This window comes from Ranitomeya imitator, chromosome 3 (assembly GCF_032444005.1).
Source record: "Ranitomeya imitator isolate aRanImi1 chromosome 3, aRanImi1.pri, whole genome shotgun sequence".
In the NCBI taxonomy this organism is placed as follows: domain Eukaryota; kingdom Metazoa; phylum Chordata; class Amphibia; order Anura; family Dendrobatidae; genus Ranitomeya; species Ranitomeya imitator.
In genome coordinates this window covers 96790350-96816908 of record NC_091284.1, presented here as the reverse complement: position 1 = coordinate 96816908, position 26559 = coordinate 96790350, and the positions used below count along the sequence as shown (strand labels likewise).

Here is a 26559-nt window from a genome sequence, read left to right as displayed (position 1 = left end):
TTCACCTGCACAATCTGACATTACAAGGGATTGTTTTCTCAACATCAAAGCTTATTTCAGGCAATGAACATCAAGACCTAGATCTAGCTAATCCCTTCCAGTTTAGACAAAGAGGCATCTGCCAGGCACTTGCCTGTAACAATAGCAGTCAGTAAACCCCCATCTAGCAATTAGTGTATGTATACAGTCCAAGCTACAAATGTCCTTCAGGCACATCTACAGGAGTTTTGTAGGTTTACCCAAATGACATATTTGCTGGCTGCACCATAGAGTTTCTCCAGTGAAACATCTGATGCCCAAATCACTGTACTGGATTTGAACGGTCATTTTGTGATGACAGCATCCCTCATCCCTTTAAGAAAGGTGCATTTTGGAGATTTTTACACACACACACAAAAAAATAATAATAATAATTTACGTGTACGGATACCCACATACTCCGAAAGAGTCGGCATTTTTACGTTAATTTTATTTTCTGCACTTTTTTTTTTGCATTTCTTGATGCAATCTGTAATTTTTAATTTTTTTTCCTTAGGATTGACTTGTATTATAAAGTATGGAGCGGCTTCCAAATAAGAAATGCTTGAAGAAGGGACAACATCACACTTCTTTTAACTGCTTGGCATTTTTTGTTATCCTGAAGTGGTTAGAGAGACGCTCAAATGCTTGAAACTGCACAGCAAATTGTTTTGAATTGTGCTCGGAGATTTTCTACAAATCCATAAAAAAAAAATAAAAAAAAATTGGTAAGAATATACCCTTTCCGGGCGCACATTGCCCAGTTTAAATTAAGAACGTGCTGCCACCAACATGTATGGGGACAAAACAATAGTATCAATGGCCAGTTCCCTTCAGGTTTACATCAGCCATGTAGATGAGCTCCGATGGATCAAAATAATCAAATTAAAAAGTTACATCATTCATTTAAAGGGAAGCTGCAAAATAATATTAGCTCAGGATATCAGCACAGGCAAAGGTTGTAGTCTAGTATTTGTTTTAGAAGGAGACCTCAGACCCCTGACCTTGAGAAGCCTCCTTATCTGTCAGGTTCCACCTAATCATGGACACAAGTCAATTGACCCTTAAACAATAATAATATATCCATGGTCAATAAAGAAGCAGATGAAGCCGGGAAGAAGAGCCAAGTACACCAATATGCCGACAGGTTCACGTGTGATAATTTTCATATGAATAAAACACAAATCTAAGGCCGGCCATACACATTAGATGGTGGTTGACCAAACGATGCTTTGGCCGATCATTCAGCCATCGGCTGACTCTCCTGAGCGCTCCGCCAACTAACATGCCGACCAGCGGTTTATCTTAGTGAGCACAGTGCTATCGGCAGTCCGAAATCACAAATGCGAGATGGACATCTCTTCTAAACATCTGACAAATGGCGCACCGTACACATTTGATCATCGGCCAAACCTGTCGATGTCGGCGACTTCAGACGACATTCGTCTACTGTATATGGGGCCTTAAGCACCACGGGGCATTGGATAATGTTTGGAAAGGTATAATTGGAAGTGCGTTACCATGTGCTCTCCTAGGAACATTTTGTAGGGTTATTCCCAGTTCAGTCCAGTAAAGTTGCCCACCTGTAGCCAGCACCTAGAGGAAGCTATCCTATCAGCCATTCAAGAAGGGAGAACTTCTAGAGGAGATCACTTTGATGCCTCCGAGTTTTGCGCACACTAGAACTCAGTGCCCAGGTGTCAATCATTGGACCCCAAAGACAGGCGTCATCCCTGCCTTAGAAAAACACTTTAGCTGCTTATCTGTTGCTGCTTTAATAAAGCTCTTCCAGATAAGAACTGTGAGTCTTGCAGATAAGTATTTTGAGTCAATTAAACCTGAATTAAATCCTAAGATATGAATGGTGAAGCAGCTGGCTGACATTAATCAGTTTAATTCCCACCATAGCAGCGTGATAATACATGGGAATATACTTATTACAGAGTCAACATTTACAGAAATGCTCTCAGTCTATGTCATGATTGTAGGTTAAAGACCCCGGGTCATACAAAGATGGAGCACAGCTACTGTCAATACTTAGCTCGTAGCCCCAGGCAAAGCCCAATAAAATGACTGTGTAGCCGCGAATGCATTCCATGTAAAAATCAGTTCAAGTCTCTAGATAGAAAAATGCATAAAACATAAATATACAAAGCAAAGCCTCAGATGTGAGCAGAATGAAAACAATCTACGAATCAAAAATAGCAAAACGGAGAAGTCTGGCGTCACCGTTAGCGGCCCCTTCTGATCTTAAGTTACATGAATGCTAGAAAAAAAGGGCGATCCGTGTCAAATGATCCGTACCCTGGGAGAACTGCAGATGTAACAATGTAGCACGACATTCTATAATTTATTAGTTGAAACATGGGAAGAATTGTGTTACAGCATATTTATAGAGACGTAATGTAAATATTTTCACAGTGTTAAATCGGTGGCATTAGTGTCAGTGGTTAGCATGGTTGGTTTATTGTGCTAGCGTCCTAGGTTCCTTTCCAACCAAGGACAAAATCTACATTAAGTTCATATGTTCTCTCCATTTAAGTGTGGGGTTTTTTTTTCTAGACACTGATTTCCTCATACACCCCAAAAAAGACTAATAGAAAAAGGGTCAGTCTCAAAATATCACAGTTATCTATAGGTTAGGGCATAATTTCCTAATAGCTGGCGGTCCGACCACTGGGACCCCAAGAAGTCCCAATATTGAAAATCTGGAACTAGGCTCTGCAAACCAAGTCTTGAGTGGAAAGGAGGTGCACAAGCTCAACACCGCTCCAGTCATTGCCTACGGGTCTCTTGGAAATAGTGGAGTGTTGGGGTAAGATTTCTCCAGCAGACCAATAATGAATGGAGCAAAACTGGGGCATGTGTACTTCCCCGCCAATGAAGACAGGACTATACAAACCTCCAGAGTTCCAGAGACTTGAACTAAGGTTTAAGGGGGAGGGTACTAAAAGACCGCTTCCCACTATTCAAATGAAAGGGTTATGCCCAAAATATTCAGTTGTAGAGGATAACTCTCTGGAGTTTAGATTTTGAGACCCAGTAAGGGATAGGTTCTGATGTTCTCATGTGAGTGACAATCTCCAAAAAGTGACGTACAACTCCTAAGCTATAAAAATGAGTAAAATAAGTATCAAATTCAATGACTACAACTACTTTACAAACAAAACAAAACAATCCTTAACCCATCATTACGGGAGCTAAAAAACCCTGTATTGCTTCACTAGGAAACTGTTGTGTATGGAGAAACTTTCTATCATCTTGATAATTTCATATTTTATGGAGTTCCAAGATAAAGTCTTTTTTTTTTTTTTTACATGTCCCAGAAATAAAGGTTATTAATTAGAACCATCAATGTGATGGGCCCAGTCATTTAACAATATGCAGACGTCCAATAAGAGGACATGAAAGCTGTGGGAAATCTGACTATTTTCCGCTGTTCCTGGTAAAGGTGAGCAATTACTTTAATACATATTACCAGCCTAATATGTTATGCAAAGTATCATAAATCTGGTGCCATACTTCAAAGAACCCAAGTCCAAAAGTATTTTGAACGCCGTAAAAAGAATTAGATAAAATTATGCAGAAATAAAACTCATCCAGTGAGTTCTATAGAAAGACCTCCGAGGTGTTAGAAAGCAGAGACTTTCTTGTAGGATACTTGCGCTGACTGGTCACCAAATTTCATCCATCAGAGTCTTACAGATGCTGATGATACACAGATAACCCAGGAAGAGAGGATCTGAAAGATTTTTTTATATTCAGTCATGGTCAGGTGCAAAAAACAATCCTATGCAATGCATCCTGTTGTGAGGATGGTAATAACCATCAGCATACTGGCAGCGAGATTTGTTATGTATGGAGGAGTTGTTCAAAGTTGGTCACATTGCCCCCTCTAGAAATCACAAGCCTATGGCCAGCGACGCTCTTGTAATTCTTTTACATTTATTTAAATTGGATGCTAAATAGAGTATGTTGTGATCAGTTCTGCCCATACCGCATTTTACATTTTGATTACTTTGCAATCATAACTTCACTCCCCTCTTTCTCGTCATCGTTCCTCGCATTAAAGCATCACAGGCACTCCAGATGGCTGTAGGCGACATATGAACTTCTAACTTTTGTTTATATCTTTCTACCCTTCAATCAGAGAATAATTTTATGTATTTATGTACATTGCTGCCTGCAGAGATTCACTTACTTTTGGGCATAAGTTGTTTACACATCCCATAAACGACTTAACCCTGCCAGCGACAATTGTACTATTAATTATCTTTTCAGAATAAGCTGCCTCGTGTCCTATGTTCTGTTTCGTATCCAGCATTTTCACCATTTTTCCAATCTGAAGTATGGTACTTTAATTTAGATGGCCTATCCTTAGGAAAGAGAACTGATCAGAGAGGATGCAGAGTAGCACACCCCTATTCTGGTATGGATGACTTATCCTAATGATAGGCCATGAATTTTAAAGTAACGAATAGCCAGGCTGTAGTTGGAGTCATGGAATCAGAGACAGAGCCCATTTTGGTGGTCGGAGTCATGCAAATTGAGGAGTCGGAGGTTTGGCTTACCGACTCCACAGCCCTGCGGATAACCCTTTTACATTTACAATTGACTATGAGTTGGTGGGAGCATACACTCTGTTATTATTACTCTCATACACAGGACAACACAGATTCCTGCTTTTCTTTCCTTTTAGCTCACAGAAAATCAGAAAGAGCATAAGGAGAGGTAAAAGACTTGTCAGAAAGCTCAGTGCGATCTTTCTGTTTGTTCCTCAGGTTCTTTACTCACTCCTTGTCCCCCTCTCCATAGCAGTCTGTCTTGACAAGACAGATTTGAGCTGGGTGGTTTTTTTTCCCCAAGAAAGGATAGAGTTAACGCAAGAGAAGGGAAAGAAATATCTGATAAGTGGGGAAAAAAGCAGATATCTAGCAAGATATATTAGAATTTTTCTTATAAGCGCCCGTAATATTAACTTATGCAAAGTGTGTTGAAAGTACAATTCCATTATAAAGTGCCTGTTATGTACTTTCTGGAAGCGCAGGGCCAGCAGGCTGGATACAATAAGCCTGAGGTCGCCTTCAGTGCCTTGAATACTGTTACTTTGGATTTATTAAGGTCACATGCATCTACAACATAAAGCAGACTATTGACATGATATAAAAAGGCTACATAATACTACAATAGGAGTTGATGGTATCCATCAGAAACCTTGCCTTCACCCTTATACACAAATCTGGACTTACGTAGGGGTACCTGGGTCCACAAAGTAGATGATTACCAATAAAGGAAGGTCAAAAAGTCGGGTAAGAACCAATAGGTCAGGATAGGAACAAAGTTGTCGGGCAGTAGAATATTCAAAACGTGAGCTGAGGTCCTTAACAGGAAACAAACTAGTTGAGCAGGAACCGAATAACAGGAGTGAACCAGGTTAATAAGAACTAATAACGGTCACTGGAAGCAGGGACCAAGGGGTTTCAATAAGGCCCCTTCCCCAGGGGATTAAAGATAACAATGTGAGGAATTAACCCACAATCCCCTGTCTGGACAGTACCACAAGTCCCAGAATACTAAAAAGAATTGCTGCATCGCCGCCCCGGGTTGTTCGCAACGAAGGTGCAGCACCGCCCTGTAAGAAGCAGAAGGAGCAAGAACAAGCATGGATATTACATGTTGTGGTCAAAGTTGTACAGCTTCAGTCACTCAATCACAAGTTCTGTAGCCATTAATAAATGGGACCAAGCAACCGGAGTAGTTTTTTAGCATTGGCCAAACTACTTACCGTATTTTTTGGTCTATAAGACGCACCCCAAATTTATAGGAGAAAAATAGAAAAAAAAAGCTTAATGTGACAATGGGAGTCAGTCATATAGTCCGAATGTATCTTAAAGGGAACCTGTCACTCCCAAAATCGAAAGTGAGCTAAGCCCACCTGCATCAGGAGCTTATCTACAGCATTCTGTAATGCTGTAGTTAAGCCCCCGATGTATCCTGAAAGATGAGAAAAAGAGGTTAGATTATACTCACCCAGGGGCGGTCCCGCTGCGGTCTGGTCCGATGGGCGTCGCGGTCCGGGGCATCCCATCTTCTTACGATGACATCCTCTTACTGTAGTCACGCTGCGGCTCCGGCGCAGGCGTACTTTGTCTGCCCTGTTGAGGGCCGAGAAAGTACTGCAGTGCGCAGGCGCTGGGACTCTCTGACCTTTCCCAGCACCTGACCTTTTCCGACAGCAGTGGAGATCCTGCTCTACCCCGACATCTGCCAGGGAGGCCACCATACATATTGGATGGTCAGTAGACTTTTCTAAGTATTTGAGGGCACTTAACGATAGAATGGTGGATGGCAGACATTGAAAGCAGATATGACAGATGAAAAGGTAATCCATTTGGTTTAGTTTGCAGCCTCCAATCCTTCAACTACAGACATTTTAAAGGATTTAAAATTGTTAACTACATCTAAGACGGTTCATGGTCACTCTGAAGGAGCTGCAGAGATCCACAGCTCAGGTGGGAGAATCTGTTCCCAAGACAACTATTAGTCGTATACTCCACAAATCTGGTCTTTATAGAAAAGTGGCAAGAAGAAAATCTTTTTTTTTTTTTTTTAAATCAAGCCATAAAAAGTCCCATTTGCAGTTTGCCGAAAGCTATGGACGGGACACAGCTAGACGTGCTCTGGTCAGATGATACTAAAGTAGAAAATTTTGGGCTAAATGCAAAATGCTATTTGTGGCGGAAAGCTAACACTACATGTCACCCTGAAAACACCATTCCCTCCATCACACATGGTGGTGACAGCATCATACTGTGGGGATGCTTTTCTTCAACAGGGAAGCTGGACAGAGTTGATAGGAAGATGGATGGAGGTAAATGCAGGGCAATACTGGAGGAAAACCTATTCGAGGCTGTACAAGACTTGAGACTGGGGTATAGGTTCACTTTCCAGCAAGACAACGATCCTAAACATACTGCTAAAGCTACAATGGAATGGTTTAGATCAAAGGATGTTCATGTGTGTAAACGGTCCAGTCACAGTCCACACCTAAATCCCACTGAGAATTTGTGGCGAGACTTGAAAATTTATTTTCACAGTCATTCTCCATCCAATCTCACCGAGCTAGAGCTAGTTTGCAAAGAAGTAAGGGCATAAATTTCTGCTTCTAGAAATGCAAAGCTGGTTGAGACATACCCCAAAAGACTTGCAGCAGTAATTGTAGCGAAAGGTGGTCCTAAGAAGTATTGACTGGGAGAAAGGGACCGAATGCAAATGCACATTATAAAATAGACATCATAACACTTAAAATCCCAATAAACTACATTAAAGTTTGTGGGTGTAATGTAAAGAAATGTGTAACACAGATCGATTAAGACTGCCCATAGAAGGGCGGATAAGTTTCACATAGCCGCGCGAGTGGACGGCGCATGCGCGGGATTACAGTGCCGCAACTGCACATCACAAGTCAGTGTGACTGCACACCCCGGAGCCTGGAAGAAATCATTAACATAAAACATTATAACTGCATTTCTCAAGATCTACACCGCAGATATGAGGCATACAGGTAAGACTGGTTTAACCATTCTATTCCCTGTATACCCATAGTAATAGCTCAAATTGTCCAGGGGTGACAGATTCCCTTTAACATTAGCATCAGGTCTGCTTTAGATTAGTAAGATTACTATATCCCAAACTTCAGTGGTAGCAGGAGAAAAAAAAAAAATATTAGTGATCATCACATCTGTTTCTGAACGAGTAACCAATGGTCCTCTCTCCTTGGGCTTTGTGAAGAAGCCAGATGTCATCTTCTATAATTGCTGGTAACCACAACATTTTTGGACAGCGTCCTCCTCAGGCTTCTCACTCTCCACACACCGTGCTCATAGAAGTTCACTTACTTTCTATACAAACCACAGCTCTCGCAGGAGACAGGCAGGGCCCAAATATATACATCTCTGGCCAAAAGTCACAATTTTATACAAGGAGAATGGAAATCTCTAACCTACGCAATGGTTGGAAGTGTGACTCAATACCAAGCCAATACAGCAAAATATTACAATAACGTCCCTATAAAACATCTATAAAAACAAACAACATCTAACAAAGACACTAATGGAGTGCCCAGCAGGAGGTTGGATGAGATACGTGGCTAATCACGGGGAAGTTACGGTAACTTAAGTTTTCTCCCCTGCGAACGCGCCCCGATAAGGGATAAAAGGGATAGATGCAAGGGAGAAAATAGGTTTAGATCAAACGATGTTCATGTGTGTAAACGGCTATCAAACTATGATATGTAAGAAAAATATTTAAAAAAAAAGATTTGGAATTATTTAACACACGGAAAAAATATGATTTGAACAATAGGTTAATTTTCTGAAAAAAAAAAAAAAAAAGTCTCTGTACCCAGCTGTGATGTCCTCAGTCAGAAGCAGTCCAGGGGTCATTTTAGTCCACGCTGCCAACCACACAATCAATATCTTAGGGTACCGTCACACAGTGCAATTTTGATCGCTACGACGGCACGATTCGTGACGTTCGAGCGATATAGTTACGATCTCGCAGTGTCTGACACGCTCCTGCGATCAGGGACCCCGCTGAGAATCGTACGTCGTAGCAGATCGTTTGAAACTTTCTTTCGTCGTCTAGTGTCCCGCTGTGGCGGCATGATCGCATGGTGTAACATATATCGTATACGATGTGCGCATAGTAACCAACGGCTTCTACATCGCACATACGTCATGAAATTATCGCTCCAGCGTCGTAGATTGCAAAGTGTGACAGCAGTCTACGACGCTGGAGCGATATTGTTACGACGCTGGAGCGTCACGGATCGTACCGTCGTAGCGATGAAAATTGCACTGTGTGACGGTACCCTTATTCTGTAACTTTCTACAGTTGCAGCTGACAATCAGTCATTGGTGTCAATAGCCAAAATCAATCTGTTTATACCAGGCCATAATTATAAAAGACATCTGACGAGGTAATGTATTTCCCAGGAGAAAAAAAGTCCAACCCAACTATTGTACGTGCATTATAATAGCGTGTTATTATGTTATCAACAATACAGTGTTCAGAGATAAGAATCCGACTGAGGCAAGTCCTATAATGGCAGCTCAGAGTTCACCAAGATCTGCATATATCACATATATCATATCTGGTATGTGGGTCATAAAGAACAACCCTGACAACAGATGTTCATTATTACTTAGTAATAGAACTAGAAAGTGTAAACAACTTGTAATTTTGACAATTTTATTTTTTATGTAGGATACATTTATGAAATGACTACGGGATACGTGATAAGTTACTAATTGCTGGTGGTCCCAACACAGAGACCCCCAACAGAGCTCTGCAGATGGGTGGTGAACATGCACTACTCCTTCATTAAGGCTACGTTCACATTTGCGTTGTTGGGCGTTGCGTTGGCGACGCAACGCACAACGCATGCAAAACGCATGCAAAAACACATTGTTTAGTGACGCATGCGTCCATTTTTGGCATGATTTTGGACGCCAAAAAAAATGCAACATGCAGCGTCCTCTGCACCCTGACGCTTGCGCCAAAAATGACGCATGCGTCACAAAACGCAAGACAACGCATGTCCATGCACCCCCATGTTGAATATAGGGGCGCATGACGCATGCGTCGCCGCGGTTGCGCCCGACGCAACGCAAATGTGAATGTAGCCTTAGACAGGCTGCAGAGCGCCGCTCTCAGGATCATTCAGGGGGCCTATCCACACGTTATCTCCTCTCCTGCTGAGGGTCATTTTTTCCTTAACAACTCACATTCACCTCCATTACAAGAGACAGAGTAACAAAACTTCTAATTAATCCATTCATCAACGAGTATCCTAGAGCCACAACTGGGAGTAAAACAAAGACTATGTACTATAAGGCTATGAGCCAACATTGCAGAATGTCTGCAGAATTTTCCTGAGCAAAACCGGACTCCCTGTGCAGGAAATCCGCGAGTGTTTTTCTCACTTTTTTTGTGCAGATTTTTCAAGTTTTTTTCCGATGCTTCCCAATGCAGTAATATATAGCGGCAAAACCGCAAGAAATCCGCAAAATTAATGAACATGCTGCATTTGTTTCCGCGATGCGTTTTTTTTGCGGAAAAAAAAACGCAGCATGGTCACAAAAATTGCGGAATGCATTAAAGTGACGGGATGCTTAATGTAAGCGTTTTTTCACCGGAAAACCGCCACAAAAATGTGAAAAAAAAAAAAAAAAACACTACAAAATCCTGAACGTGGGCACATAGCCTAATAGTCATCTGTCAACCTAATCTATGGTACTACAACCTGGGAAATGGGTTCATAGTACAATAAAGCAATAGCATATTAGTGCAAATACCAATTACCGTATACAATGTCCAGAAGCTTACGATGTATGGAAAGATTAATCCCTTTAGACTGTATTAGCGCAATATATTGCGCACTTTATTTTGACATGACAGATTGTTGCTTCCCTAGGAGATAAGTCTCGTCAGTATTCTAAGGATATTACCTGCACACACACCCCACCCACAAAATAAAAAAAACTAAAAAAAAAAAACACACCACTATAGGGCCATCCCCATACAAATTGCAGCCTTTGGCCAAGGTCACCAAAATTAGAGGTTTTAATGGATTTTAATACACTGTTCTTGCCTAGCGTTAGGCTTAAAGCAACCCTCAGCCCCAAAATATTAAAATATGACTACATTTTATAGTATAATCACTACACCCAATGCCCTCGATTTGGTCCTTGGGCCTCCATCAGAGGCCAATTTGCTTCTTCTACAAACAGGTTGCTGTGGAGGCATCGGCAACACTGAGGAACGTCTGTAACCAGGTCTACACACCTTATTTCTGCCACATAATGGCTACAGCACCACCATAGGCACTGGTCCACCCACACCAATGTAATGCCAGGGAAAGCGTGGCTCCAATTTTCCATAGCGAAGGTCATGCATATCAGACAGATGCTTGTAGGAATGACAGCCATCTTTCTTGATCAAAATTTGTCAATCCTCGTGAGCAGTGGTGGACACAGACAGAAGAAGGACGGTGCAAGAACGATATATAGGCCCTTTGCAGCCCAATAGGTCATCAAAATGCACAATATCTGCTCGAAGTGCCCCCTTATCTCTTTTGGACCCCTGTGTAGCTGCAGATATTACATCAATGCTATGCCCACCCCTGCTCCTTAGAATAAAAATGTTAACTCTTTGGTTTATCAGGGTCCGGTTGCAGATACGCCAATTGACTTCAAGATCAGGAGGCCCAAAGTCCACTACTCGAATGTCGAGGTACATAGGAGGAGAACCACCATTACTTTAGAGAATGAATGGCGCAGTGGCTACACATGCTCACCACTGATCCCGTCACTCAGGGGACTTTGAGCCCCCATTCTTGTGATTGGTGAAAGCGCCAGCAGATGGACCCCTAATAATCATGCATTGCGTGACATCTTAGTGCTTACAGCCATGTAAAGTTTCATCGCTCGCTAATTTCGCTGACAAAAGAGAATGATCTCACGTCTACGGCGACGTTCCCACACCTCCAACAACTTGTAGAAGAATTTGCTTCAATCTCAGGAAGCACTTGATGCATAAGTGCCGACACACAGACAGAAAGTGGACGGGGTAGAGCCACCTAGACAAGCAGCAACAAGCGGAGTGACAGCAAGCCATCCTACTAAATTATGGGGAAAGAAAGGACAGACCGAGTCATCGCATGACACAGCCCTGCAACATCCTCATGGAATTACAGCAACGTGTGTCATCACCACCACCTGACTGACTTATTATGGCGGATTACTTCTCCTAGTAGAACTCATCACTACAGAGCTGCCAAACAATGGCGCTCCAAGAATATTGGGGGAAGATTTATTAAGGGGGATTCCCTTCATCTTAAATGGTGCCTGTTCATACGAATATACGCTAATCTGCTGTTCTCGGACGCAGCGTGCTCTTCTGCCGGAGCAGCTTGGCTTCTCGTAGAGTTCAGTGGGGACATTAAAGTGAAAGAGGCCATAGAAATCTTTGAGAAACCAATGGTGCGCAGTCCGGGATCAGCTGTCAGGAAAGAGAATATCGCGCAGACTTGCTAAGATCCGGACTACAGAACAACTAAAAGATTGTTATTACCCCAGAAACAACCGCTAAATTGATCAAAGTTGTACCGGCTTTATTATAAACGTGAAACCCCGAACACAATAAAGCAAGTGTGAACAGGTACAGATGGCGAAGACTGCATAATATACAAGCAATAGGATACAGCGGCCTCTAAGTGCCAAGATGTCGGCAAACATTGAGCATATGAAATTGTAACTGCACTACAGCTATATAGAATACACTTAGAATAATGAACACTCTTAGCGCATAAATTGGCCAATAAATGTGTGCCCATCAGCCACCGAAAGGCGACCTTTGTAGGTTTATAGTCTGGCATAAGCATGTTTAATAAATATTAGCTTTAGGCTACGTTCACATTTGCGTTGTCGGGCGCAGCGTCGGTGACGCAACCAACAACGCATATACACAACGCAGCGTTTTGTGACGCATGCGTTGTCATAAGATAGTTAAGATCAGGAAATTCGGCGCAGGGAAAATGCTACAAGTAGCATTGTCTGCGCTCTGTCTTGTGCGTCAAAATGACGCATGCGTCGTAAAACGCATTACAACGCATACCGGCGCATGTCCATGCGCCCCCCATGTTAAAGATAGGGGCGCATGACGCATGCGTCGGTATCCGTCGCCGACGCTGCGCCCAACAACACTAATGTGAACATAGCCTTAGTGCTGTTGTATTCTCATGTTTCTCAAATGTGACATCTTGCTGGACATTTCAGAACTTTACTTTGTTAAAGGGACTCTGTCACCTGAATTTGGCGGGACTGGTTTTGGGTCATATGGGCGGAGTTTTCGGGTGTTTGATTCACCCTTTCCTTACCCGCTGGCTGCATGCTGGCTGCAATATTGGATTGAAGTTCATTCTCTGTCCTCCATAGTACACGCCTCCGCAAAGCAATCTTGCCTTGCGCAGGCGTGTACTATGGAGGACAGAGAATGAACTTCAATCCAATATTGCAGCCAGCATGCAGCCAGCGGGTAAGGAAAGGGTGAATCAAACACCCGAAAACTCCGCCCATATGACCCAAAACCAGTCCCGCCAAATTCAGGTGACAGGTTCCCTTTAAGTCATTTACCGTGAGCAAAAATGCTGCATTTTTTTGCAGGTGTCTGCATCAAATTCACATAAACAATCTGCCCTAATTATTGGGTGTTTGTGTCTTTTTATACGCGTTTCGCTTTGTTTATGTATTTTTGGGTGCAGATATAACACCCTATTAATGGATTATCCAGGCACAAAAAAAAAAAAAAAACATACTTAAAAAGCCGCTGGGGAGAGAACCACACTGGAGACAGGCAGGGCCCCCGCCGGCTGCCCTGGATGGACAGGTCTCTCCCCGAGTGTGCATATAGGGAGAGATCTATCACTCCAGGACGGAGGGCGGGAAGAATCCGCCAGAAACCCGCCTTTCTGACTAGTCTCCACTCCAGGATGGCTCAGTCCCTGACAGATTTTAAAGCATGACTTTTTCTGTTAGCCCCCCCACCTAAAAGGTACAATGAAATAAGGTGGGGGTCTCATGTCGATACTGACCCTGAAATGTCACCAATTCAGGGTTTTTATTTTATCTATGGTGACTATGGAAGGGTCAAACAGAGGTCAGCGTTTTTTTTGCCCTGAGAGTTCAAGAGCGGTTTGAACCAGTTCTGTCTAGTTTTTTTGGCGCCTCTTACAACGATTTTTCATTGGCTATAGTAGGTGCTTTTCAGCCTATTTTTAGAAGTATATAAAGCCTGGTTTATTAAGCTCTCCCTCACTCTGTCGGCGCCTGAAGAACCCCCTCCCCCCCCTTTATTTACTTATTTCGTTCTCTGTCGTGTTGTTTACTTGTAGGAAAATCGCCCATTTATGGGTGGATTGGTTCTTACTGGAATTTTGGACATTAAATATGAGGAATTTATTTATTGGATATTTTATTGATTATCTATGTAACTCAAAATAAACTTCACGGCCATTTTCATTCCAACAAATGAGTTTGAAGTCTCTTTATTTGTATGAATGGGTTTTGTATGGCCATGCAACTCCGCAGCGTTTCAATGCCAAGATAAGTCACTGCCAGGAGAGTCTGCCATAGAGAACGCATACGTTACCGGTTCCATTTCATTACTCTCGGCAGCATGTTGTCCTGTGTAAACAGGAGGAGATGTGCTGCCAAGAAGAAATGACAGCCTACGCACACAGAAGATTAGTATTACCAATATTTTGGTTGGCCTGTGTAAACAGGCTATTAAATTACCACTGATTGGTTTACATGTAGCCGATCAGAGGTCATTTAATGCCACCTTGGTCTAGTGTAAAATAACACCTTAGTTATACAATATATTGAAAGTCACTGAGTTGTTCATGACCATACAGAAACCGCCACAATGCCCCCTCCAAAATGAAAACGGCATGGGCCCTAATGAAGCAGGCACCTGTGACCTCCACCCTGCGTGCCCCTGTACTCTCTGTCTACACAGGATCAGCCCTTTAGATGTTCACACGACCTCTTATCCTGTACAAGAGGTCAGAACAAGAGAGGAATCTCACATTAAGAAGCCGGAAGTAACGAGAGTCAGTTGTCCAACAGGTTTGGTTCTAGTTTAGACAAAAACATTGGTAAAATGTACAAAAATGGAACTAAAAATGTAAACTTTATGGTAAATCCAGTCATTGAGCAATATTGCCACCTCAGATCTTTACCCAAATCTGTGGGAGTTCCACACAAAATATACAATTCACGAATATACATTAAAGGGGGTAAATCTGAGGTGAGATTCGCAGATTTCTTGCGCTGAACCCATCGTGCCTGGTGCAAACCAGCCAGGTCTAAACGTACGCTTATGGACCCCAGTCAGATAGTAGTTAAAAATAGGAAATTTAGATAGTACTCTACATTGGTCTAGCACCAGCTCTCCGCCGATGCTCCGCTGTCTGTTTTGGCTGAGGTGACAACACAACTAGAACATCAATCACTGCTGCAGCCAATCGCTGAGCTCAGCAGCTCCGACGGTTAACGACAGCAGAGCTACCAAGCTCAGTGATTGTCTGCAGCGGTAATGAGCGCTATAATGGTGACATCACGACCAAAGTACAGACAGAGAAGCAGCAGCATAGAGATGGTGCTAAACCATGGGAGGGCGAGTACTAGATTTCGGATTTCACTACTATCTAGTCGGTTTGGGGTCCACTTTTCTAACAGTGGAAAACTCCTTTATAGGGGTTGTCTCATCACAGTCATTTGACTGTTCTAAATGAGAATGTGCTATAAATATGCAAACACCCATCACCAAAGCAGGAGCCCCAACGTTTCCTCATTCTGACCTGTGCGCTGATCTCTGTGCCTGGAGAGGGGGCTCTGCTGTTTTTTGGAAGTTTCAATAGAGGTGAATGAAGAAAGCTGCACTTGTGTGGCAATAGTAGGACCCCATTCTGGAAATATGTACAAGTTCCCAGAGGTGGTACCTGCATCTGACAACATTCACGGCATATCCTCTGAAGATGAGAAGTCACTGTAGAGATGTCTGGTAGCGTCTTACGCCACTCTCCCCATTGAAAACACATGTATGGTCACATTGTATCCTTTGGTCACTTTGCATCGTTCTTTTTCTCTTTAGCCCACATGGTCAACCACTTTACATTACTGGCCAACAATTATATATCAGATATCAGTGCTGGGTTAGATGATGGGATATTGGTGGCATAAATACGAATGTTCGATTGGAGGGTTTTGACCCAAAATATTCCCCTCTTAATCTCATTCTCTGAAACAAATGAATGTGGAGGCTGTAATTCAGAGAACAGCAGATCGTTGGGATTAGCGCTGTATGGGGTAATGGATGGTATATTTATTAGGTATACTACCATGGTCACTGAAGGGACAAGCCAAGAATTACGCCAATCTACTGATTGTGAAAAAATTCTAAACATCTGGAAAACATGAGAAATTAACATAGAAATCTTCTGACGGAGAACAAGTCACAGCAGAAGGATCCATCAGCTCCGTCACCAGGTCCATCAGGTAAGATCATTACACCATCTAATCGCTCACTTAGCATTACTACATTACCAGCTTACCGCAGATTGGCCGCTCCGCCATGCCGCTCTAGCACTGACACACACTATGTACAGCAGGCCACACAAAACTGAGGAAGAGTGGCCATATTGTCCACCGCAACCAACAAGCTCTGGTATAACAAAGTGAAAAATGATGATGACAACATGGCTCCTGGGGCTCAAAGCTGACATGCTCGTTATACATAAAGAACTTATCTACACTAGCTTTTTTGTGTGTTTATAGTCAGTTTAAGCATTTTTCACCGTTTTTAAATTTTAGAACATTGTGCACATTCTCAAGTGATGAACCACGCTATTGTGCCCGTCTAAAAAGACAAACCCCACTGGAACGATGGCCGGATGGAGCACCGTCTGCCAGATTATAGCAAATGGTTCCACCGTGGCTTCCATCTGAATTATGCTTTTTTGGGGATTTACATGGAAACCCCAATGCAGTGCTCAGCATGCATGTGAATGGACCCCGCTGTCATTCAACTGCGATAATCCACTGGTTTGCCATACAGCGGAGATAAGTAGCATGCCACCGGGCTACCAGGATTTTTTCGGTGGCATGTAAAAAAGGTAAGTGGAAAGTCATGTTGGTCTTTTTTTTCGGATTTGAAGTGCATCGTTTTGAAGAATCTGTTCTAAAATCCAGACACGTGTAAATACATCCTTAAAGGGATTGTCCTTTACTTTTCTACTGATGACTTCTCACTAGGACAGGTCATAAATATCAATCTATGGGGGCCCCACACCAGTCACTGTTACCAGCTTGGACATCAGTGGGATGTTTACAGTGTAAGTAGCCATTATCACCTCCGGCCACCGCAGATCAGCCCTTATTGAAGAGCCGCAGGCCCGCAGCGAATAAGAAAACAGCTAAGTAAAGCTCATCAATATATAAAGAGTGGACAACCCCTTTAAATGGAAACTGCCATGTTGCAGGATTAGGCACATCCAGCACTACTAGCAGCCATAGTCCCTCGGTGTACATATATACATAGCATGTGACCGGGGACGGGTCAATAATGGGGATGCAGAGGGCTCAATAGGTCCCTTTGGCCCATGTGATAACACCAATACTATTAAAGATCTGTAATTGGGGGGAAATGTGGAGATTCTGCATTGGGATCCATCATGAGCTCCACTGCCAAGTGACAGGTGAGATACATATGTGAAAAAGTGAGTTTGTAAAGGGCATCTGTCAGCAGGACCAGCCCCCCTAAGCCGTCTATATGGGCACGTAGGTACCTTGATATCTGCGATCCTCAAGATCGATCTATGTCCTCAGGGAGAGGGATCTTCACAGCTCATTTACATATTACATTTCTTCAGAAGAAGACATCAGATCTCAGATATTTAGTAACCTTTCTAATAGCTATGTGACCATATAGCCGGCTCAGGAGGGTTCATCCTAATGACACTCAATTCTTCATAAGTGTAACAATGGAGCACTATTAATTCACTGAAAGCTGTCTGGAGAAGTGACATCTATCTGTAAGGACAGGAGTCAGTGATCGAGGGCTCGCACCCACTTTCTGTATCTATTGTATATAGTGCTGCTTTCTTTATTAGGAGCAGCCCCGGTGTAACACTATAGACCACCATTCCTCCTGACACCGGGGTCAGGGCGGAGGAAGGTGACAGCTCAGGATAGTGGGCCGGCAGCAGTACCGCACCGCTCCAGCCTGCAGAGCAGGACATGTGTGCACAGCTCCGTACAGCACCACGGATGATCCGGGATCACTGCAGCATCACTGAGCCGGCCGGTGCCGCACCGCAGTGCACCCCGCCTGTTACCGATCGGCCATCACGTACATACCGCCGGGGAGCGCGCACCGTCCGGCATCCACAGCTCTGCCCGATCCTCCCTCTATGGATGTTCTCTTTTGCTGCTTAGAAATAATGGAGGACTGCAGCCCTGCCTCCCCATGGATGTCATTGTGTCACATGACCAAGCCGGGTTGTGTTAACTCTTCCTGTCCCAGCAGGAAGATCCTGGAATGTGGGGATAGCTGAGTGCTGGGTGTATGCACAGGATCAGTAATTATAGGACAAAAAAATCTAAAATAAATAAATAAATAGACAATGATTTTGGCATATACACATTTTACACATGAAATATTGCAACTATATTGGACACAGACAGAAGAGGCCCATTGCAAGAACACTATCTGGCCTTTCACAGCCCAGTAGCTCATGATACTGCACCATTACACCTGGATTAGAGGTGACAATGCCCCCCTTACCTCTTGGGCCCCTTGCTCCAATGATATGTCCGCCCCTGATACTGGTGTCCCCAATGAGACCCCAACTGTGGCTCCCCTATGAGGCGGCAGCTGCGCTCCTGGTCAGTAGTCACACAAAAAGTCAGGGCCATGCTGTGGGCAGCCAAGAGCCAGGAAAAAAAGTGCACCCTATAACTCAGTAATACTGCCCCTGTAAAACAAATACTGCCCCCTTAAAAGAATGCAAACAGAAGTCTTGGGGATGTGCCCTCAAATCTCCAGTCTCGCTATCGCTACTTTTTTTTTTCTTTTTGAGCCCCCCCAAGTATTGATTTTTCTAAGGCAATCCTGTCCTGTAAATACTCACTGAATTCGCACAGGACAGCCATGTATCCTATTTTTTCTGGAGGATTTTCACTTACCAGGTCAATAGCACAGTCAGTTGATCAGATTTTAGCATCATAGACACGTTGTGGACATTTTCAGTGCAGAAATTGACCACAGATTTCTGTAATCCTAGTTTTGCAGATTTTGCTTCAGATCCTCAGCAAAATCCTGAATACACATCTTCCCAGTCCCAGCCCCTGGTGACTTTTTCCTCAAGGATTTCTGTACCTCCTGGCACCAATATCACGAATCAATCGGACTTCTACAGATGTGTCGACATGATGTAAGGAGATGGACATACTGCCCACGTTCCCCCTTGAAGATATGTGTATTGTTACGATTCGTAATGTGTATTGTGACATGCTTTATTAGCGACGGCGTTGCAGTTTGATCGACAGTAGAGAGAGTTAAGGTACCTTCACACATAACGATTTCGTTAACGATATCGTTGCTTTTTGTGACGTAGCAACGATATCGTTAACGAAATCGTTAAGCGTGACAGCGACCAACGATCAGGCCCCTGCTGGGAGATCGTTGGTAGCTGGGAATGATCAGGACCTTTTTTTGGTCGCTGATCACCCGCTGTCATCGCTGAATCGGCGTGTGTGACGCCGATCCAGCGATGTGTTCACTGGTAACCAGGATAAATATCGGGTTACTAAGCGCAGGGCCGCGCTTAGTAACCCGATATTTACCCTGGTTACCATTGTAAACAACACAACATACTCACATTCCGGTGTCTGTCACGTCCCCCGCCGTCACCTTCCCGCACTGACTGTGTCAGCGCCAGTGCGGGAAGGTGACGGCGGGGGACGTGACAGACACCAGAATGTGAGTATGTAGTGTTTTTTTTTTTTTACTTTTACAATGGTAACCAGGGTAAACATCGGGTTACTAAGCGCGGCCCTGCGCTTAGTAACCCAATGTTTACCCTGGTTACCCGGGGACTTCGGCATCGTTGGTCGCTGGAGAGCTGTCTGTGTGACAGCTCTCCAGCGACCACACAACGACTTTCCAACAATCACGACCAGGTCGTATCGCTGGTCGTGATCGTTGGTAAATCGTTTAGTGTAACGGTACCTTTAGGGTTAACGATTGGGACTAGCCCAGATTGGGGAGGCTAAAGTGCATGGACAGAGACAGTTTCCTGTGAGGAGGTCAGATAGGGCCCAGTGTGTACAAGAAGACCTATGATCGGACTAGTCAGCAAAGCCGCATAATGTGGGTGTCCCTGATGTGAGTGGAGACCGAGACAGTGGATAGCGAGATCTGGAGGAGAGGAAGGAAAGAGACCGAAGGACAGGATGATGCACCGGAGACAGGTCTTGGGACAGGATGCCTAACAGTACGGCCCCGAGTTTGCAACTCAGAGAGGTAACGTGCCAGGACTGAACAGGGAACGTGAGGCGAAGAGAGTGTCCCAGGTGGGAGTTCCAAGGAATCAGAAACCTGAGAAGTTAAATAAACACCATTGTGGGAAACTAACTTTCATAAGGGAAAAAAGACACGGGACCGAGATTTGAAGTATAGGACACTTACTTTCCGTACTGTAGTACTGTGCTGGATTGTGGTGAAGACAGAGGAACTTGGAGACAGAAACAAGTAAGCCTGGAAGAAGTAGAGACAACGTGTGTGCAGATGCTCCATGTTGTAAAGGAAACGTTCGTGAAGTTATTTATTCACCCGCTATCTACTGTATATAGTTCCCACAAAGTTAATGTTTACTAAAAGACTGATTACGATCGTTTGGTGGTCCCTCATTGAACCTCTGAACATCTGGTCCTGGCCAACCGAAGTTATCGGTATCATGCGGCCTACAAGGGCATAGCAACCTCATGGACAAAGTCCACACACTCAGCCAGAACACCCATCTTCATGTAGCGTGCCGTGCGTAAAAGACGAGTACCTCGCCCACAGCTATCACCCTACACCACGTTACAATGACATTCCACCAGGCCATGATACAGAGACTGGGTGTGGACCAGACAAGCGTCACCACTGGAGCAGCAAGAGGGTTCTGAGACAAAAAAAAGTCCACAAATGGATGAAAATCTGCACATTTTGGTGTGAATCTGTCACCGCAACTTGGCAGTAGAAAATATCTGCAGCAAATCAGTTAAATGTGAGCATACCAATAGACTTGCTTGGTTCCTGCTCAATTTTATATGTCTTTTCAAAATTTAATTTTCCAATATAATATAGGGAATTCATATAAATTGTAAATTTTCAACTGGACTTCCAAATGCAGAATTCTTCTCTGACACCATGACCTGAAATCTAATGTTGGTAAAATATCAAGAAAAACAAATGTTTTCATTATTAAACTATTGGAACTTTTTCTTGATGTGGGCTTACATTTAGGCTGGATTTACATACACAATAGTGGATACAAAGGGACCTTTTCAGGATTATGTTTATGCTTATTTATTCTTTTGGATCCCCTTGTAGCTTTGGCTAAATACATTTCATCAAAACTACGAGTGAATCCAGTCTTAGGTTACCTACACACAATGATGTACTTAGAAATCACGGACTCCATAGCAAAAGTTTTTGCATGAAATTTCTGGACATAACTTAAAAATAACTCCTGAAAAATAATTTGTGAATTACAAAATAATGTAAAAAATAAAAGAAACCCTCTAAAAAATGAAAAAAGCATAAAAAAGACTTTGCATCTTTTCATGCATTTTAAACAGAAAAATAGAAACTTGACCTGCACCTTGCTTAAAGAGGTGGTCCACAAGCCAAACTTAAAGGAAATCTGACATGTAAAAAAATGCTATTAGCCTACAGTCTACAGATATGGGGTTAATCTTCAGGTTAATAGCATTCTGCAGCTCTGCGGGTTTGTATTCTTGGCCTGGGAAGGGCCCAATAACCAGGGACCTTCACAGCCTGATAATATAAGCCCGCATCTGTCTGTTTTATCTTGGCTGGTTATGAAAATATTACAGACCCAACATCATTTTTTGTATTACTATTTATTTATGTAATAGGTTAAATAAGGCTAAACACCCTTTAGTGCCTCAAAGGGTGAAAGTTTATTATATGTAGGGGACTTGTGAAATTACCGTATATGTCTACAGGATATCTATCTATCTATCTATCTATCTATCTATCTATCTATCTATCTATCTATCTATCTATCTATCTATCTCTGTATGTAAGATTGCTTTATGAGTTTGTGCAGCGCCCCAGAGTCCTTGTTCGTTGCAGTAATGTTATTCTTCCACCAGGGGGAGTGATGTTACGTCTGAAAGTAATGAAGGAGATCTTCTGTCCAGGTATCACAACCACAAAACACACTTCACACTCCAGTCAGCCAGGGGGAGCCATGCTTCTATCTATTAGGGCACTCCTCACACTTAGGTAAAACTGGTGGGTTGGCTAGGAAGATAGACAGAAGGTGACTGGAGGGAGTAGGAGATAGTCAGTGAGTCCCGACCGAGTTTGGCAGAGGCTGGTTGGAGTGGGTTCCAGCCAGCTCCAGACTGCGGCCTGTGGAAGAGGAAGGTACACGGAGCTGCGCCTGCATCCCATGCGGCAGCATCCTAAGAAAGGACACAAAAAGAATTGTGTTGCAGTGAGTGAGCAATGAAGTCATAGCAAAAGGAGAGGAATATCAGAGGGAGACCAGCTAGAAGCAGGTTGCCTCCTTCTGAAGCGCACTACCGGTAGCCAGAACACCGAGGGAGTAAGGATCTCTATGCCGTTACTTCAGAGACTGACAGGACAGTTCATTCCACGTTAGCTGCCCGACCATTTACCCAGGAGGCAGGGTGGCAACTTGTGGGGGCCAGGGCATCTCTAGGGTCCCTGTAAAAAGCCTCAGGCCACCAGTCATACGGGTTTGTCCTATCCGTAAGGGGGACAGAGAGAAGAGACTTAACATCTACAATAGTTGTGAGGACCTTACCGAGTTGCTCAGCAGGGAGGTACTACAATGCCCAGGCGCTAGAGGAAGGCTATTGAATTCCACCTGGATAAGGAGACTCTGGATTTGACTTCAGACCGGCCGAACTCTGCCTACCCTGTGGTCCCTACCCTGGACTGTGGATGCTGAAGCCTTCAGTAAAGGTAAAGAGACTGCAACCTTGTGTCCTCGCTATTCACTGCGCCTTACATCACCCACCATCCACTATTTACACTCTGGGAAGCCCTGGGGATACACTTCACCTGTGGGATGGTATATCATCTAGCTGCCATAACATCACCCCAGTGAACCCCTAAGCAGTGTCGGTCACCCTGACCGAATACCACAGGTGGCATCACGAACATTATCCCTTTAAAGACCTTTCCCCCATTTCATCAACGGACCTCCCGAGGGCCACGGACCGTGTCAGCCACCGTGACATCCCCACTGAGAACCGAAGGACCCGGTACTGAGTAACCCCTATCCCTTGGGGGCGCTCCATTTGTAAATTAGCTTTAAACTACATAGAGAATTACAGTATGTAGAAGATGATGTTAAAAATGCATGTCATACAGATGATAGGTGAGAAAATCGCATTGTACTCACATGAAACTTGTCTTTACTGGATCAACATCGGACCGTTGTTTTTTTTATACACTAGTGTGACTCCAACCTTAGGTCAGGTGCACACAAGCATCTCCTATGGTCCATGTACCTATCAAAATACCAAGAGTGACTGTGGATTGACCTTCTCATCCCTGCCTGGGAAAATTTTGCTTTCTGGCTTTCTGGAGTTATTGTGCTGAAGTCGAAGTTCATAGTTGCTGCTGGAGATTGTTGTCTGCTGTTTGGGTTGTATGCTTTCTCCATTATCCTATTGCCATTTGGTTTGTACCTTCTTATCCTTCCCTTTATTCCTCTCTACCCTTGGTGAGTATTTTTGTATATTAGTTGCTTTTGGTTATCCCTGTTTCTTTTATGTGTATATACACTAACATACCTGCCCGTGGCCTCCTAGGGAAAGGGATAGGTTAGGACATTAACAGAAGTATAGTAAGGTCGGAGACTCAGGCCCCTCTACATTTAAGAGTACCCCCGGAACAGGGATAGGTAGGGTCCCAGTTCCCGTGACAGTTTGAGGCCCCCTTCTTATTCGAAGACAGTCACAGCGTGACAGGCGTGGATGTAAAATCAAAATTGTAAGTTAGTTTTTTTCACGTAGAATCGAATTCAACTGTGTTTTGCTGCTACTATATTTTACATTAAGTAGCATAGTGTGGGTTGCCAACACCAGTATTTTGTACCACTTCACACATGGACTGCTAACACTATCCTAAATCCCTATGAATAGTCCAGTATTTAACATCTTACTTCCCAAGCACATGTATTTTATGTTACGATACTGATTTCATTAAAGGATTTCTCCGGTGCTCAGAGAACCCTTTATTAAATACTGTAATTTGAAAAATCTAAATAATAGAAACCTCCTGCACTGAAGCCGATCCAGCGATGTCAGCGACAGGGTCTACCAGGGTTTGTGGGACATTCTTATTCCGTGTGAGCACTGCAGACAATCAGAAGTTGCCAATGGGCTACTTCACTCACTTCCTTCATGCAAACCTCAGACGGCAGCAAGAAATGTGAGAACTGCGGCTCATTAGCGGCCACTGATTGGCTGCAGTGTTCATGCAAATAGAAGCACACTGATAATTATGGGTGTACTAGATGGTGGCCCGATTCTAATGCATCGGGTATTCTACAATATGTATGTAGTTTATTTATGAAGATTTAAGAATAATGCAATGAATAAACAGGATAAAATAAATACATTATCAGTAAAGCGGTGTTTAACCCCTTTCTGCCAGCTGACGGAATAGTACGTCAGCTGGCAGATCCCCTGCTTTGAGGTGGGCTCCGGCGGTGAGCCCACCTCAAAGCCGCGACATGTCAGCTGTTTTGTACAGCTGACATGTGTACGCAATGAGCGCGAGCGGAATCGCGATCCGCCCGCGCCCATTAACTAGTTAAATGCCGCCGTCAAGCGCTGACAGCGGCATTTAGCGCTCCCGGCCGCGCGGCCGGACCTGCTCGCACCGCTGACCCCCGTCACATGATCAGGGGTCAGCGGTGCATTGCCATAACAACCAGAGGTCTCCTTGTGGTCGGCGTTCAAAGTACACCTGCATTTCTGCTACATAGAGGTGATCTGTACTTCACCTCTATGTAGCAGAGGCGATCGTGTAGTGCATGCTTCTACCCTCCTATGGAGGCTATTGAAGCATGCCATAATTTAAAAAAAAAGTGTTTAAAAATATAAAAAAAAATAAAAAATGTATAAAAGTTCAAATCACCCCCCTTTTGCCCCAATCAAAATAAAACAATTAAAAAAAAATTAAACATACACATATTTGGTATCGCCGTGTTCAGAATCACCTGATCTATCAATAAAAACAAAGGATTAACCTGACTGCTAAATAGCGTAGCGAGAAAAAAATCAAAACGCCAAAATTATGTTTTTTTGGTCGCCGCGACATTGCATTAAAATGCAATAACGGGCGATCAAAAGAACGTATCAACACCAAAATGGTATCATTAAAAACGCCAGCTCGGCATGCAAAAAATAAGCCCTCACCTGACCCCAGATCACGAAAATTGGAGGCGCTACGGGTGTCGAAAAATCGCACAATAATTTTTTTTTTTTTTTTTAAGCAAACTTTGAAATTTTTTTCACCACTTAGATAAAAAATAACCTAGACATGTTAGGTGTATATGAACTCGTAATGACCTGGAGAATTATAATGGCAGGCTAGTTTTAGCATTTGGTGAACCTAGCAAAAAATCCAAACAAAAAACAAGTGTGAGATTGCACTTTTTGTTGCAATTTCATCACACTTGGAATTTTTTTCCCATTTTCTGTTACATGGCATGGTAAAACCAATGGTATCGTTCAAAAGTACAACTCGTCCCGGAAAAAATAAGCCTTCACATGGCCATATTGACGGAAAAATAAAGTTATGGCTCTGGGAAGGAGGTGAACGAAAAACGAAAATGAAAAAACGGAAATAGCTCCGGGGGTGAAGGGGTTAAATCCCGCGCCAGTATCACTGATTGGTTGCGGCCGGCCGGGACTGTCCTCCATGTTATTCTCTCCCTCACAGACTGTCCTCCATGTTATTCTCTCCCTCACATACTGTCCTCCATGTTATTCTCTCCCTCACAGACTGTCCTCCATGTTATTCTCTCCCTCACAGACTGTCCTCCATGTTATTCTCTCCCTCACAGACTGTCCTCCATGTTATTCTCTCCCTCAGACTGTCCTCCATGTTATTCTCTCCCTCACATACTGTCCTCCATGTTATTCTCTCCCTCACAGACTGTCCTCCATGTTATTCTCTCCCTCACAGACTGTCCTTCAAGTTATTCTCTTGCTCACAGACTGTCCTCCATGTTATTTTCTCCCTCACACACTGTCCTCCATGTTATTCTCTCCCTCACAGACTGTCCTCCATGTTATTCTCTCCCTCACAGACTGTCCTCCATGTTATTCTCTCCCACACAGACTGTCCTCCATGCTATTCTCTCCCTCAGACTGTCCTCCATGTTATTCTCTCCCTCGCACACTGTCCTCCATGTTATTTTCTCCCTCACAGACTGTCCTCCATGTTATCTCTCCCTCACAGACTGTTCTCCATGTTATTCTCTCCCTCACAGACTGTGCTTCATGTTATTCTCGTTCTAGTATACTGTATGTATGCAGTTTATTTATGAATGCTGATTGGTCGAGGCCGGCTGGGTGCGACCAATCAGCGACGTGGGATTTCGGTTACAGACAAACAGACCCTTAGACAATTATA

General features: G+C 43.6%; 2 protein-coding genes across 7 annotated transcripts in view; one reads left to right on the top strand and one right to left on the bottom strand.

Annotated features, from left to right (window-relative positions):
• Positions 1–18123, bottom strand: part of MYO18A (myosin XVIIIA) — a 420009-nt gene extending 401886 nt beyond the window's left edge. For all 6 annotated transcript variants that reach the window (XM_069761190.1, XM_069761191.1, XM_069761193.1 and 3 more), the window contains exon 1: positions 18000–18123. The gene's annotated coding sequence lies outside the window, so the exon portion shown is untranslated. The remainder of the gene's footprint in view (positions 1–17999) is intronic.
• CRYBA1 (crystallin beta A1) overlaps positions 1–26559 on the top strand; it is a 426252-nt gene that overhangs the window by 216192 nt on the left and 183501 nt on the right. The window lies entirely within an intron of this gene.